The sequence below is a fragment of the Mastomys coucha genome, unplaced genomic scaffold (assembly GCF_008632895.1).
Source record: "Mastomys coucha isolate ucsf_1 unplaced genomic scaffold, UCSF_Mcou_1 pScaffold8, whole genome shotgun sequence".
In the NCBI taxonomy this organism is placed as follows: Eukaryota; Metazoa; Chordata; class Mammalia; order Rodentia; family Muridae; genus Mastomys; species Mastomys coucha.
In genome coordinates this window covers 80,089,851-80,103,813 of record NW_022196914.1, presented here as the reverse complement: position 1 = coordinate 80,103,813, position 13,963 = coordinate 80,089,851, and the positions used below count along the sequence as shown (strand labels likewise).

The window sequence follows — 13,963 nt, the reverse complement described above, 5'->3', positions numbered from 1 at the left end:
CCTCTCCCTCCTCCTCCCCTCTCCCTCTTGAGTATGTATTTATTCCTTTTAGTAATAGTTCAGCCAGCTCACAGCACAGTTATCAGCAGCAAAACAAGAAAGACACTATCCAGATTCTTTTTAAAAGATTCATTTTCTTTTCAACTATGTGCATGTGTGTGTCCAGAAGAGGGCACTGGATGCCCTGGAGTTACAGGTGGGTGTGAGCCCTGACATGGGTGCTGGGAACCAAACCCGTGTCCTCTGAAAAAGCAGCAAGCAATCTTCACCACCGAACCCACTCTCCTGACTCGTATCAGTGTAGACTCCTTTGGGTTTCCATATTGCATAAATGTATGTACATACTGTGTGTTCTTTGTGTGTTTTCTTGTCTCCCTTCATTCTCATTGCAATGTATTCACCCATGTTACGTGAAATTTCAGTTTATTCATTCTCTTTCCTACATATTTATTGCATGCTGTGACTATATCACAGCACGTCAGTTCTAATGTTGATGGACATAACTCCTAGTTCAGAGATATTGTGAAGAGTGCTATTTTGGATATTATGGCATGTGTCTTTATGTGAACACAAACACACGCACTTCTGTAGGTTACATTACTGGAAGTAGAGCTATTGAGTCATTCAGTCTAGAGGTTCAGCTCGAGTAGCTACTAACATACCTCCAAACTGCCATACCAACTGAGGTTCAGATATGCTGGTCCCATGGGGAGTGGCACTATTAGGAGGAATGGCTTTGTTGGAATAGGTGTGGCCTTAATGGAGGAAGCGTGTCACTGTGTAGGCTTTGAGGTTTTCTCCAATGCTCAGACTCCACCCTGTGTGGAAGAGAGAGCCTCCCCCTGTCTCCCTCTAGAAGAGGATCTCCTCCTGGCTGCCTTCAGATCAGGACATAGAACACTCCGCTCCTGCTAGAGCACCACGTCTGCCCGCATGCTGCCATGCTTCCCAGTCATGATGATGACTGGAGAGAACCTCTGCACCTGTAAGCCTGAAGCGGGGAGTTAACAAGCCAGCCTCCATCAAATGTTGTCCTTTATAAGAGCTGCCTTGGTCACGGTGTCTGTTCACAGCAATAACACCCTAAGACACCAACTGACAACCTTCCAGCTCTGTATGAAGTTACGGGGCTGATCCATGTATTTGTTAATGTTGTGCAATTTAGGCATTTTGGTGGCTTTGTAGGCATTGTGCTTTAAATCTGTAGTTCTCCAATGACAAATGAAGCTGAGTACCTTTTAGTGACAATACTACTTACTGGAGCTGGAGAACTGGCACACCCACTAAGGGCACTGGCTGCCCTTCTAGAAGCCTGAGGTTCCCACATGGCAGCTCACAACCATCTCCTCCAGCTCCAGCAGATCCCATCTGTCTTTTGGCCTCTGTGAGCACTGAATATATACAGTGCACAGACATACATGCAGGCAACCCCACACACACATGTAAAATAATAAAATAAAAGATTAAAGCATTAAAGTCCTCACTGATCAAGTCCTATTGTTTATCCCTTCAGTTATCATTATTTTTCAGGTCTTCACTTTGTACAGAGGACAATATTGAATGACCCAGGCCTGAATTAGACATGCCAGGTTTAGGAATCAGCAGCAACAGGTGCCTTTGTTAGCTTTGTCTGTTTACAACAGGTCTTGCCATACATTTCCTTGAATTTTTAATTCTGCTCTTTAGCCTCTCCCAACCCCGCCAAGTAGTTGGAAGAGCACCAACTAGAGCCAGAAATTTCACACTTTTTGTCAAAGAAAAATCAAACATGGCCACTAAGACTGGATTTCACTGAAACACAACTAACCAAACTATTTTACACAATAAATTAAATTATAGAACAATATAATGTCTCATAGCTTTACAATCACCTACATTTTGATACTAAGTTACATCTCTGGAAAGTGGAAAGATATTTTTTCATGCATTCACGTGTCCGTATGAGTATACAAGCACACATGTGTGCAAATGCATGAGCTGTGTGTGTGTGCAGAGGCCAAAAGAACACTTTTTAGCACTTTTACTGCAGGAGATATATATATATATATATATATATATATATATATATATATATATATATATATGGACAGTCAGATTGTCACATGACACTGGGATCCAAACTTTGATCCCTTACAAAGCACTACAGAAGAGATCAAAGGGAGCTATCACTCCAGACCCTAAACCTTTCTGTCTTATTTCTTTTAGGTAAATTGCTGAATCACTGCAGAGACTACTTCCTCTTGCCTGCTAAATACCAGCAGAGACCCAGGCAAGAGGCAGACAACTATAATCCAGCACTTAGGAGATGGAGACTCTTTCTCTAGTTAGAGTTCAGCCAGACTGTGTATCAAGAACCTGTATCTCAAAACAAAGCAAAGAAAGTTTCCACAGAGACAGAGATCACATACACCCGGATCTCTCTTTATCTGCTAATCTAAGTTTTCTCTAGTTTTTTTGAGATAAAGTCATCTCTGTAGTCCAAGCTCTCGCTATGTAACGCTGGCTGGTGTAGAATTCGTTACATAGACCAGACTGACCTCAGATTCACAGGGATCCACCTGCTGCTAGGTGCTAGGATTGAAGTCACAAACCACCACTCCCAGTGGGTTTTCAGGTGTAAATGGAGTCCCTCCCTGATTATACATCCATCTTACTTCACTAAACCTGGGTGCAACCTAACAGATGATGGCCAGTAGTCTCTCTGAGGACTTCAAAGGTGCATCTGTGGCAGAGGGACAGGGAAGACAGGGAAGAGAAAGAATAATGTCTTCATTGCAGAGGGCAGCATGTATGACAGGTTTGAGGCAGAGACCGGGAGCTCAGTAGGGCCTGAGAAACTGGGCCACCATTACCTCTCTCTCTCTCTGTTTACAGACTCTCCCACTCAGGATCTTGTTCCACTGCTTGAGTGTAACACATGGCTGCACACATAGGACAAGGCTTAGCGTTCAAAGCTTTGGCAGATATACTACCAACTACTCCAGCAGTTCATTCATGGGGTAGATGTTGGAGTGAACCAATTCAAAGCCCTGGATCTGGACCTGAGAGGTAGCTGAGCTGATCAGCCCCCTGAATCCCCTGTTCTCAAACCCTCAGGGCAGGCTCATTGGCAATCCCTACAACCAGGGCCAGCTCTACCCTGCTGCCCAGGTGAGATGTAGGGCCCACTCTCCTGAGTGTTGCAGTTGATGAGAGACATGGCCAGTTCTCCCGCCTGCCTGCCATAGGTGGGGAGGGAGGAGGGAGGGGAGGAAGTTATCTGATCCAGGCCACCACACCACAGACAAGAGGCAGGGCCAGCTCTCCTGCAACCCCCAAGTCCCCGGCCAGCTCTACTCTGCTGCCCAGGCAGTGTGCAGGGCCTGCTCTCCGGAGTGCTGTGGCAGGAGAGCGGTAAGTCCGGCTCCCCTGCTCTCATGACCTGGTCCAGGCCAGGCTGATTGGCACTGGGCTCTCCCACCCAACCACCAATGTTGAGGGCTAAAGAGAGGGGAGGAAGGTACATGTGTTTACCTATTGTTCCTCTTTGGGAGTTTTTAAAGGTTTGTCTTACATGTTGATAAAGCTTTTAGTGTATCTAAGCTGGAAAGTAAAGCGCAATACGTGTTTATTAATCGTTTGTAGGCAAAGCTTGATAAAATTGATTTATTTTCAAGATTTATGTATTTTATGTTTACAGGTGTACTGGCTGGTTTTGTGTGTCAACTTGACACAGGCTGGAGTTATCACAGAGAAGGGAGTTTCAGTTGGGAAAGTGCCTCCATGAGATCCAGCTGTGGGGCATTTTCTCAATTGCCCCTTGTGGGTGGTGCCATCCCTGGGTTGGAAGTCTTGGGTTCTATAAGAGAGCAGGCTGAGCAAGCCAGGAGGAGCAAGCCAGTAAGGAGCATCCCTCCATGGCCTCTGCATCAGCTCCTGCATGAGTTCCAGTCCTGACTTCCTTTGTGATCAACAGCCATGTGGAAGTAAGCTGAATAAACCCTTTCCTCCCCAACTTGATTCTTGGTCATGATGTTGTGCAGGAATAGAAACCCTGACTAAGACAACAGGCAAATGTCTCCCCCGCGCCTCCCAAGTGCTGGGATTATAGGCGTACACCACTACCGCCCCGCAGCAAATGCCTTTGATTTGAGAGTTCTGGGCATTGGGGTGGGTAGCGAGGAACACGATCCACCGCTGCTGGGAAGATTAGAGCAGGCTAATCAACTACAGCTATAATAATGTAACTATATTATACTTTGAAAATAGTATAATAATTATAATTAAAATATATTTCCCCGTCTACAGCCATACCACCCTGAACACACCTGACCTCGTTTGATCTCGGAAGCTAAGCAGGGTCGGGCTTTGTTAGTTCTTGGATGGGAGACCGCCTGGGAATACTGGGTGCTGTAGGCTTTAAAAAAAAAAATTCCCTTTATTTTATATCCTGTATAGTTCTCCTTTGTCATATGGGCTTAATATTTTTTCTTGAGGATGCCAGATGTAGCTTATTTATTACCTTGTATCAACAGGTGGAGTTGATAAATCTACATTGATAAGTTTATCCATACTTTCAACTGATATCTACTTTAAGATAGCTGCGTCCTACATTTTGCCTGAATTCAATAACATAATGCCATTTTAGTAACTGTGAATGTAGCTCAGTGGCAGAGCATGTGCCTGCTGTATGACAGAACTTGGCATTGCAAGAGAAAACAAAAAGTGAATATATATTTTCTTGTAGCTGGAGATTAATTTTTATATTTAGGTATGAATAAAAAGATCTCAGCTCTATTTTCCATATTAAGTACCTTTTATATGAAAAATTTACGTCTATGCTTGTGACTATTTTATTTTATTTTATTTGGTTTTTCGAGGCTTGTGACTATTTTAAACTGTGTTCCCCAGCTGTCATTCTCAAGAGGAGTCTGAAGCCTAAGGAGAGGGGTATGAATTTGAGATGACTGTATTTGTTTCTGTCCCATGGTGGAGACACCTAAGACCTCACATGCCATTTTTGATGCAGTTTGCCTACATCTCCCTCCGTGAACAGAATGTGGCCTGCAGAGCAGAGGGGCCATTGGCAGCTTCCTGACAAATGCCTCGTAGGTTAATAGAATGCAGCATTTGTGAAAAAACAGAAGCCCTTCTGATATGTGAAGCAGCAGAAGGCTTAGGAAAGGTATTTGTCCCCAAAGGCCATCCAATGAGACATCTAGATGGAAGAAATTTCCTGGATCCTGATCAAGAAAGGAACGTGGAGCTGGGGACCACTGCTACTAGGAGCGGGTTGGCCATCAGCAAGATTTGCTACATCAGGTGGTAGCTGACCCGGAGCAGGCAACGGGCATCGCTGTCAATCACCAACATTAAGTTTCTCAGGCTCCAGAGATCTTTTCCTGGAGCATGGAGACCTGGGAGAGGAAAGCTTTGAGGATGATGTTGGACTTGGTGGGCACACACCTGAGGCTTAGGTGACTCCCCACACCCTGCCAGATGCCTGACCTGGACTACGTGCCTGCTTCTCATATAAAATTGTGCCCTATTGTCATGTAGGCCCAAAACAGTTCTCTATGCTAATGAGGTACCTAGAGGCCAGGAGGGCGTAGCTGATAAACTTCCCTTCTCAGACATTCCTCCCTGCAAAAGGAATTTAATCTCAGGCCTACCCTGAGAAGTGGATATGGTATGCTATGCATCTATTTTTCACCATGAACAACTAATAAGCAGTTTAGAACCATGGACTGTCTAATTCATCAGGACCCGTCATGGGGAGCTGTTGGATACAGGCCCCTACCTGGATATCTGTTTACAGAACCTATTTGCTTCAAGACAGGATGTTATGCTCTGTGAGAAAAAACATCCTGCCTTTTGCAGTTTGGCCCATTTGCAGGTAGAGATGAGTCAGTCCCAGTTGGGGGTTTCCTCCTTGAATGTTTTTATCCCCCCCATGCTGCTCAGTATAAATTGAGCAGAGAGGACTAAAGATTGGCATTCTTCCTTGACCAGTGACCAGAGTCTGTGCCTTTTGTTAAATCCCCCAGGCCTATGCCTGATTCTTGGTACTTCTCAAAGTCAGGGAGCCATAGAGAAGACCTTTGACTACAGAGCCGCAGCTTACTTCTGTTTCTGGCCTCTCCATGCTCTCAGCCATAACTGCCACCAAGGCTGCCTCTGCCAAGCTAAGGACAATTACCCCAGCTGGGAAAAGTCAGAGTCCCCCTTTCCCTTGGCTCCCCAGCTAGCCGCTGTTCCCAGCCTGGGGCCCCCAACTCCATTCTCTGCTCTTCAGAAACTCCCAGCAAAGCCTGGATATCAAAGAGTCTGAGAACCCCACAGCCCCGACCTCAGTCACAGACCGGGGGAACCCTGAACCAACCCCAGCTTTCCCACATCTCAGATTTAGCTTTCCCACCTTGGTGGGGTGCCTACAGCCCGGGGGCACAAGCCCAGGAGGCAGCGTGGGATAAGTGCAGTCAAACTCCTTGCCTTTCACCTCCCAAGAGGCCATGTCCTGTGGGGGAGTAGATGTGGACCCACAGATGGATTCTGGGTAGGCTTGCTGGAGGGGTCCAGCTTTTCTGGAAAGTCCCTCGACTCCTTCCACGTTACAGATGTGGGAGTCCAGTTAGGTTGTTCTCTTTCCCACTTCCATGTGCTCTGCTCTCACGGTTTGTGCTTCGGTCAGGCCTAGCTCAGAAGACCACAGGGCTCAACAGGCAGCTGCTTGGTGAAGTGCCAGGGGTCCCCAGAGAGCTGTCCCAGCTTTGACTAGAAAGGGAGTAGCAAAGCACCAGAAGGTTCTGGATGCAGGTTTCTTGGGGGTTTTGGCTCTCGTGCCAGTCTGCAGAATCCCATGCCCCCCTCACACAGATCTGGTAGTGATGTTCCATCGTGTCCCTCTCACAGCGATGACAGCCTCCAGCCCTGGTGTTCCTACACTCCTCCTGAGTAGGTGGCCCTAAGCCCACCGAGGCCCACTACACTGAGACAGGAAAACTGGGAGGAGAAAATTATACCAGAGGAGCCTAATCTCCTGCGACCTTCAACTTAGGGTCATCTCAGGATGAAGCCAAGAGGAACTGAAGACAAATTGGATTAGCAGCTGGGTTGGGTATCCAAAGTAGAAATAAGCAAGCCTGGAAGATGATGAAAGTCTGGGTGTCAGGCATTGGGGGGAGTTAAGGGGCTCCTCCTTTTCTTCACAAACTGACCAACCAACTACCTAGAATTAGTGAGGCTATGGATCTCAGAGGAAAACTTACTATCTTCACACTACTAAACCAGCATGATTCCTAACTGCATCCACATTATCTACCCTTATCCCCACAGAGAAGTATAGCTCCTAACACTCACCAAAGAAATCTTCTCTTTGCAACAAGCAGAGACCAGGACAGAAAACACAACCCAGAGAGATGGGGCTGAAGAGATGGCTCCGTGGTCAAGAACACTGGCTGTCCTTCAGACAACCAAGGTCCAATTGCCTTCACCCACGTGGCAGCTCACCACTATAACTCCAGGAGTTCTGCCCCTTCACACAGACTCACATGCAGGCAAACACCAGTGTACGAAAAATGGAAATAAGTTTTAAAAATACAAGAGACAACTGCTCCCGGAGAGCCCAGCTTCAACAGATACATCCACAACACAAACTCCTGTACCTAACAGCTCAGGTAATTTTGAGGAAGCAGGCATGGAAAGATTGTAACAGCCAGAGGATTGGAAATATTTTCCATGCAATCGTATCTCCTAGAAACTACAGGGATGCTTCACACACCTTACCTACAATGCAGCTGCCTAGTAAGACCTGCTCAAGGACTGTTGTGTCAGGAAGTGTTCATGAACCCCAAGAAACCACCAAGGAGCCATTTCCTACCTAATAGCATTAGGGTCTCTTTATTACAAGCTCAGGCTTGGGCTCTCCTCCAACCCAACCCTGACACAGCAGGACTGGAAGGCAGAGCAACCTCCAGCCTCAGCAGGACAAGGTTTTATAGGGGGTCAGGGGGCAGGAGTCCAACCTAGCAAGTATCTAATAAGATGAGTATTGTAAGCTGACAGATGAAAGTACATCTGAAACAATCAGACTAATCTTTGATTAACTGTTGCTAGGAAGTAGCTAGGGAGTAACACTGGGGTATATCAGGGACAACCATTGGGGTCCTTCCTGGTACTTGGGTGCAGCTTGGGTTTACAGGTCCAGGTTAAGTTCTCAGGCTTCTTTCTTTCTTTCTTTCTTTCTTTCTTTCTTTCTTTCTTTCTTTCTTTCTTTCTTTCTTTTTTTGGTTTTTCGAGACAGGGTTTCTCTGTATAGCCCTGGTACTCACTCTGTAGACCAGGCTGGCCTCGAACTCCGGAATCTGCCTGCCTCTGCCTCCCAAGTGCTGGGATTAAAGGCGTGCACCACCACTGCCAGGCTTATTTTCTTTCTTTCTTTCTTCCTTTCTTTCTTTCTTTTAAATTTATTTATTTATTATATGTGAGTACATTGTTGCTCTCTTCAGGCATACCAGAAGAGGACATCAGATCCCATTACAGATGCAGTTGCTGGGAATTGAACTCAGGACCTCTGGAAGAGCAAGCAGCCAGTGCTATTAACCACTGAACCATCTCTCCAGCCCTCTTTTCTTTCTTTTAAGATAGAGGCCAGTCCCAAAATGGAGTTGGTTTGGCCTCTCAGGACAACATAATATGTCTATGTTATAGACAGGAGAAAACTGTCAGGACCCTAGTTCTAGACAAAAGACTACCTGCAATTAAGGGATCCTGAAACAGGGAAAAGTAATCTTCCCCCATGGAGGAGCTCCCTAAGTGGTTATCTTACTCAAGGTGGTCACCCCTGAAAATCATGTACATTCAACTGAATGGACTCAGCCATAGTATTTATATATGTAAGCATATATATAACAATAACAACTGAAGAAGAGGAGGTCAGGAGTTTGACAGGGAACAAGAAGTTGGAGGACTGGAGGAAAATGATGTAATTCTTTTATGGTTGGTTTTAGTCTCTGCCCCACCCACCCCACCCCACCACCAGACAAGAGTTTCATTGAGTAGTCCTGGCTGTCCTAGAACTCACTCTGTAGACCAGGCTGGCCTTGAACTCATAGACTCACCTGCCTCTGCTTTTTGAGGGTTGTATTAAAAGCATGTGTCACCACCACCTGACTGGTCATATTTTAATTTAAAATTTAATTTGAAGCAGAGGCACAGGTGTCAGTAGTTAGTTGTTGGAGGTAAAGACCTCTTTCATGCCTTTCCAGTGGAGTGACCCCCAATACATCTGATTTCTCTAGAAGCTGTATTTTTTTTAAAGTATCTTTGCAGAGGAAGCCAATATCAGATTTAATTTTACAAGATAGTTTTTATGTAAACATTCTCTACTAGATGTTAATGTTTAACAAAAAACAGCTATAATATTAGTCAATGCTCTCTAGAAGAGAAGATCCGATAAAATAAATATCAGGCTGACTTACAGGATGTGGTCTGGGTAGTTCAACAATAGCGGTCTCACTGGTAAGGCTGAGAATCTGGCGGATGTTCAGCCCAGGAGGTCGGAGCCTCTTCGTAGCCCCAATCTGGTGCTGAAGGCTGGAAGAATACCTGGGTAGCTACTGGGCTTCAGTTTGTGTTGGAAACCTGAAGAAATAGGTTCTATCTGGGCGGTGGTGGCACACGCCTTTAATTCCAGCACTTGGGAGGCAGAGGCAGGTGGATTTCTGAATTTCGAGGTCAGCCTGGTCTACAGAGTGAGTTCAGGACAGCCAGGGCTATACAGAGAAACCTTGTCTCAAAAAAACCAAAGAAATAGGTTCTAATACCAGTGAAGGAATGTCATGAAAATCTGCCTCTGTCTTTGGAGGGATGGGTTTAAAGGTGTGTGCCACCACGCCCTATTTCCGTGTACTTTTATCTGGTCTTCCACCTGAAGGTATAGCCCAGATTCTGGATGGGTCTTCTTTTTTTTTTTTCTTTCTTTTTTTTTTTTTTTTAAAGATTTATTTATTATTATAAATAAATACACTGTAGCTGTCTTCAGACACACCAGAAGAGGGCATCAGATTTCCTTATGGGTGGTTGTGAGCCACCATGTAGTTGCTGGGATTTGAACTCACAACCTTTGGAAGAACAGTTGGTGCTCATACCCGCTGAGCCATCTCACCAGCCCCAGATCGTCTGTTTCAAATAATGTTTTTTTTTTTTTTTTTAAATCCCTCATTGGAGAGTTAAAGAACTTGAGAGCAAGTTGATTCCAGATGCTTAGTCCACCCCTTAGTTGTACAGATCAGCCATCAATAATTCATCACAGTGTTGCTCTTATTTTGTTATTCTGGTTCTGTTTGGTTGGTTGGTTTGGATTTTTTGGTGGGGGAAGTTTAAGACAAGGTCTTGATCTGTAACCTGGAATGTGGTGTGTAGATCAGCCTAGACTCAAATTCACCTGCCTCTTCCTACTTACTGACTGTCGGGATCAAGGGTATGCACCACCACGCCCAGCTGATTGTGTGTTTTGTTTTGTTTTTATTGTTTTTTTTTTTTTTTCTGAGACAGGGTTTCTCTATGTAGCCCTGGCTGTCCTGGAACTCAAGCTGTAGATCGGGCTGGCTTCGAACTCAGAAATCCACCTGTCTCTGCCTCCCAAGTGCTGGGATTAAAGGCATGCGCCACCACTGCCCGGCCCATGTGTCTTGTTTTGTTTTGTTTTGAATCAGTGTCTCTCACAGCCCAAGCTAACTTCTAATTTTCTATGGAATTTACTGAATTACATCTGTACTCCTATTATCTTCACTGTTAATCTTACCATAGCAGATATATAACCTAAATGAGAGCAACATAAAACAGGAATTTTACGTTTTTCTGCAAGTGGATTGCATTTCCCTTTCTGTATCATATCTAAGTAACACATGCTCATGCATATGAACCAATGCTTTGACAAAAATATCAGCTGGCTACTGTACCCAAGACACACACCATGTTACCCAAGGGGAAACCTTAGTGCCGGGCCTTTCCTCCTCTCTTGACTGTAGTAAGAAGCAACTTGGAGTAAGTGACCTGTATCATCTGGAGTTGTTCTAGAATACCATGAGGCTTGTACAACTACCAAAGCCCTAAAACACACACACAAAATCCTAACGTCAAGTGAGCTTAAAGTTACTTAAATTTATTATGTCAAATAATGTGGAACTAGCACAGTTGAGCTGGAGACTAAAACTTGTATTAAAAGAAGCCAGGTGTGCTGGCTCAGGTCTTTCTAATTTCTGACTGTGTCTTCTTTGGTTTGCGCTGTGGCCAGGAGTGTCTTTCCTAAGGTCAGGCAAGTCTGTCTTCACTTTCTCACAAAAATCTAGCCATTTGTATTCTAGCAAATTCCTTTCTGCTTAACTGCTCAATTGTTCTGTTTTTCTTTTTGTAGTTTTTTGTTTTTTGTTTGTTTTGAGAGGTTTCTCTGTATAGCCCTGGCTGTCTTGGAACTCTCTCTGTAAACAAGGCTGGCCTTGAATTTAGGAGATCTGCCTGCCTCTGCCTCCCAATTGCTGAGACTAAAGGCATGCACCACCACTGCCTGATAGTCAATCTCTATTTTTATTTGTTTAAGTTATTCATTTTGAGACAAGGTCTCACTCTGTGGCCTTGGCTGGCCGGAAACTCTGGAACCTCCCTCCTAAGTCCTGACATTAAAGGTGTGCTCTACCCACCTGCTCTCTATATTTTTTGAGACCGTGAGTTTAGGCTGGACTCAAGCTCACTAAAATTCTCCTGCCTTCCAAGTGTTGGCAAGCCTTCAAGTGTCTCCTGCCTTCAAGTTACAGGCTTGAGTCACCACACCCTGACCTTCCCCTCCTCCCATGACTGGGTTTCTCTGTTTAGCCTTGGCTGTTCTTAAATGATATTTTAAAAATATTAAAGTGATAGCCAGGTGTGGCTATGCACACCTTTAAACCCAGTACTAGGAAGGCAGAAGCAAGGGCAGGGTCAGGGGTAGGGGCAGGAAGAACTCTGTGATCTCAAGGCCAGCCTGGTCTACTAATCAAATTCCAGGACAGCCAGAGTTACATAATATAGATTCCCATCCCCCCTCTCCCAGTTGAAACAATATATATATATATATGTATATATATATGTATATATGTATATATATGTATATATATATATATATATATATTGCAGAGCAAATTCAAAACAATGTGGCTTGATTATGGAAGAGCTCCTCGAACTATAGAATGATACGAATGTTAAAAACTCTTTGTTTGTTTGGGTTTTGTTTTTGTTTTTGTTTTGTTTTGTTTTGTTTCGAGACAGGGTTTCTCTGTATAGCCCTAGCTGTCCTGGAACTCACTCTGTAGACCATGCTGGCCTTGAACTCAGAAATCTGCCTGCCTCTGCCTCCCAAGCGCTGGGATTAAAGGCATGCTCCAACCCTGCCTGGCTAAAATTTCTTATTGTGTACGTATGTGTGTATGGTGTGTATATTGAAGGTAGAGGACAACGTTTGATAGTTGGTCCTACTCCCTTCATTGTGGGTTCTAGGAACTGAGCTGAGGTAGGACATGCTTTACCCACAAAGCCACTTCCAGATCCAAGATTTTTTTTTTAATTTACTTATTGTTATATGTAAGTACACTGTAGCTGTCCTCAGACACACCAAAAGAGGCCGTCAGATCTCATTATGGATGGTTGTGAGCCACCATGTGGTTGCTGGGATTTGAACTCAGGACCTTCGGAAGAGCAGTCAGTGCTCTTTCGCACTGAGCCATCTCACCAGCCCCAGGTCCAAGATTTTAACAAGTGCAAATGATAAATGGTACAGTAATACAATTTAAGATATGATTAAATATTCCCTCTCACCTCCTCTAATGGCTTTTCCTCAGAAACAGGGTCTTCTTATAGAGCTGCTGCACTAGCCTCAAGCTTCAAGCTCCCATCCTCCGGCTTTGGCCTCCTGAAAGCCGAGGATTACATTGCAGGCAAAACCCAGCACATTTGTATTTACAAGGCATGTGTTCTTTCTGTTGTTTAGTGTTTTCAAGGTACTCCTGTCTGTGTAACCCTGGCTATCCTGGAACTCACAGCAGATCCATCTATCTCTGCTTCCCAAGTGCTGGGGTTGAAGTCGTGTGCCACCACTACCCCGTCAATGAATGTACTCTTGAAAACCAAAAAAAAATAAATAAATAAATAAATAAAATAAATAAATTAACTTTTTATTGATTCTTTGTGAGTTTCCCATCAACACCCCAGTCCTGCTTACCTTCCTGCCCCACATATCTGACCTTTGCCCTTGTAGACTCCTGACTAAAATAACACACACATACACACACACACATAGCATAGAAGATATTTCATCGTGGAAGCTGTAGTGTGTCACGGTGTGTCCCACAGTACATCCCTCTGTCCACACAACTTCACTTGCAAATGTTCATTGCAATGAGCCATTGGTCTGGTTCGAGGTCTCTGGCTTCTGGGACACCAGCAATATTGGCTCCTCACTGGGACTCCTCCCAGTTATCATGGAGATCTTGAAGCCTTGGAACAGCAGGACTAGCCCTTTCACGTGTCCCTAACTGTTCACAGGTGATGTAGATTTTGGGGTAAGCCAACTCAGAGCCCTGGATCTGGACCTGGGTGGTAGACTGAGCTGGTCAGTGGGCTCTCCCTTGTCCACTCCACCAAGGCCAGCATCTCCAGCCCGGCTTCAGCCATCTGGGGAGGCAGGGTCAGCTCTCCTGCTCTCAGGCCCTTAGGGAGGCTCAGCTGCCCTCATGCCTCCACAGCTAGCTCCATCTGTGATGTGCAATCTTGGTGCGAAGGGCCCACTCTCCCACATGCTGCAGACTTAAAAGGGGCTGGGCCAGTTCTCACACACTCCAGGATGGCTTACTGGTGCCTTCACCAGGGCCACCTTCACTAGGTTGCCCAGACCAGGGTGTGTGTGTGTGTGTGTGTGTGTGTGTGTGTGTGTGTGTACATGCATATTTGGGGT

General features: G+C 45.1%; 1 pseudogene; it reads left to right on the top strand.

Annotated features, from left to right (window-relative positions):
• Positions 1–4,279: 4,279 nt before the first annotated feature.
• Positions 4,280–4,398, top strand: LOC116083982 (annotated as a pseudogene).
• The last annotated feature ends 9,565 nt before the right edge of the window (positions 4,399–13,963 follow it).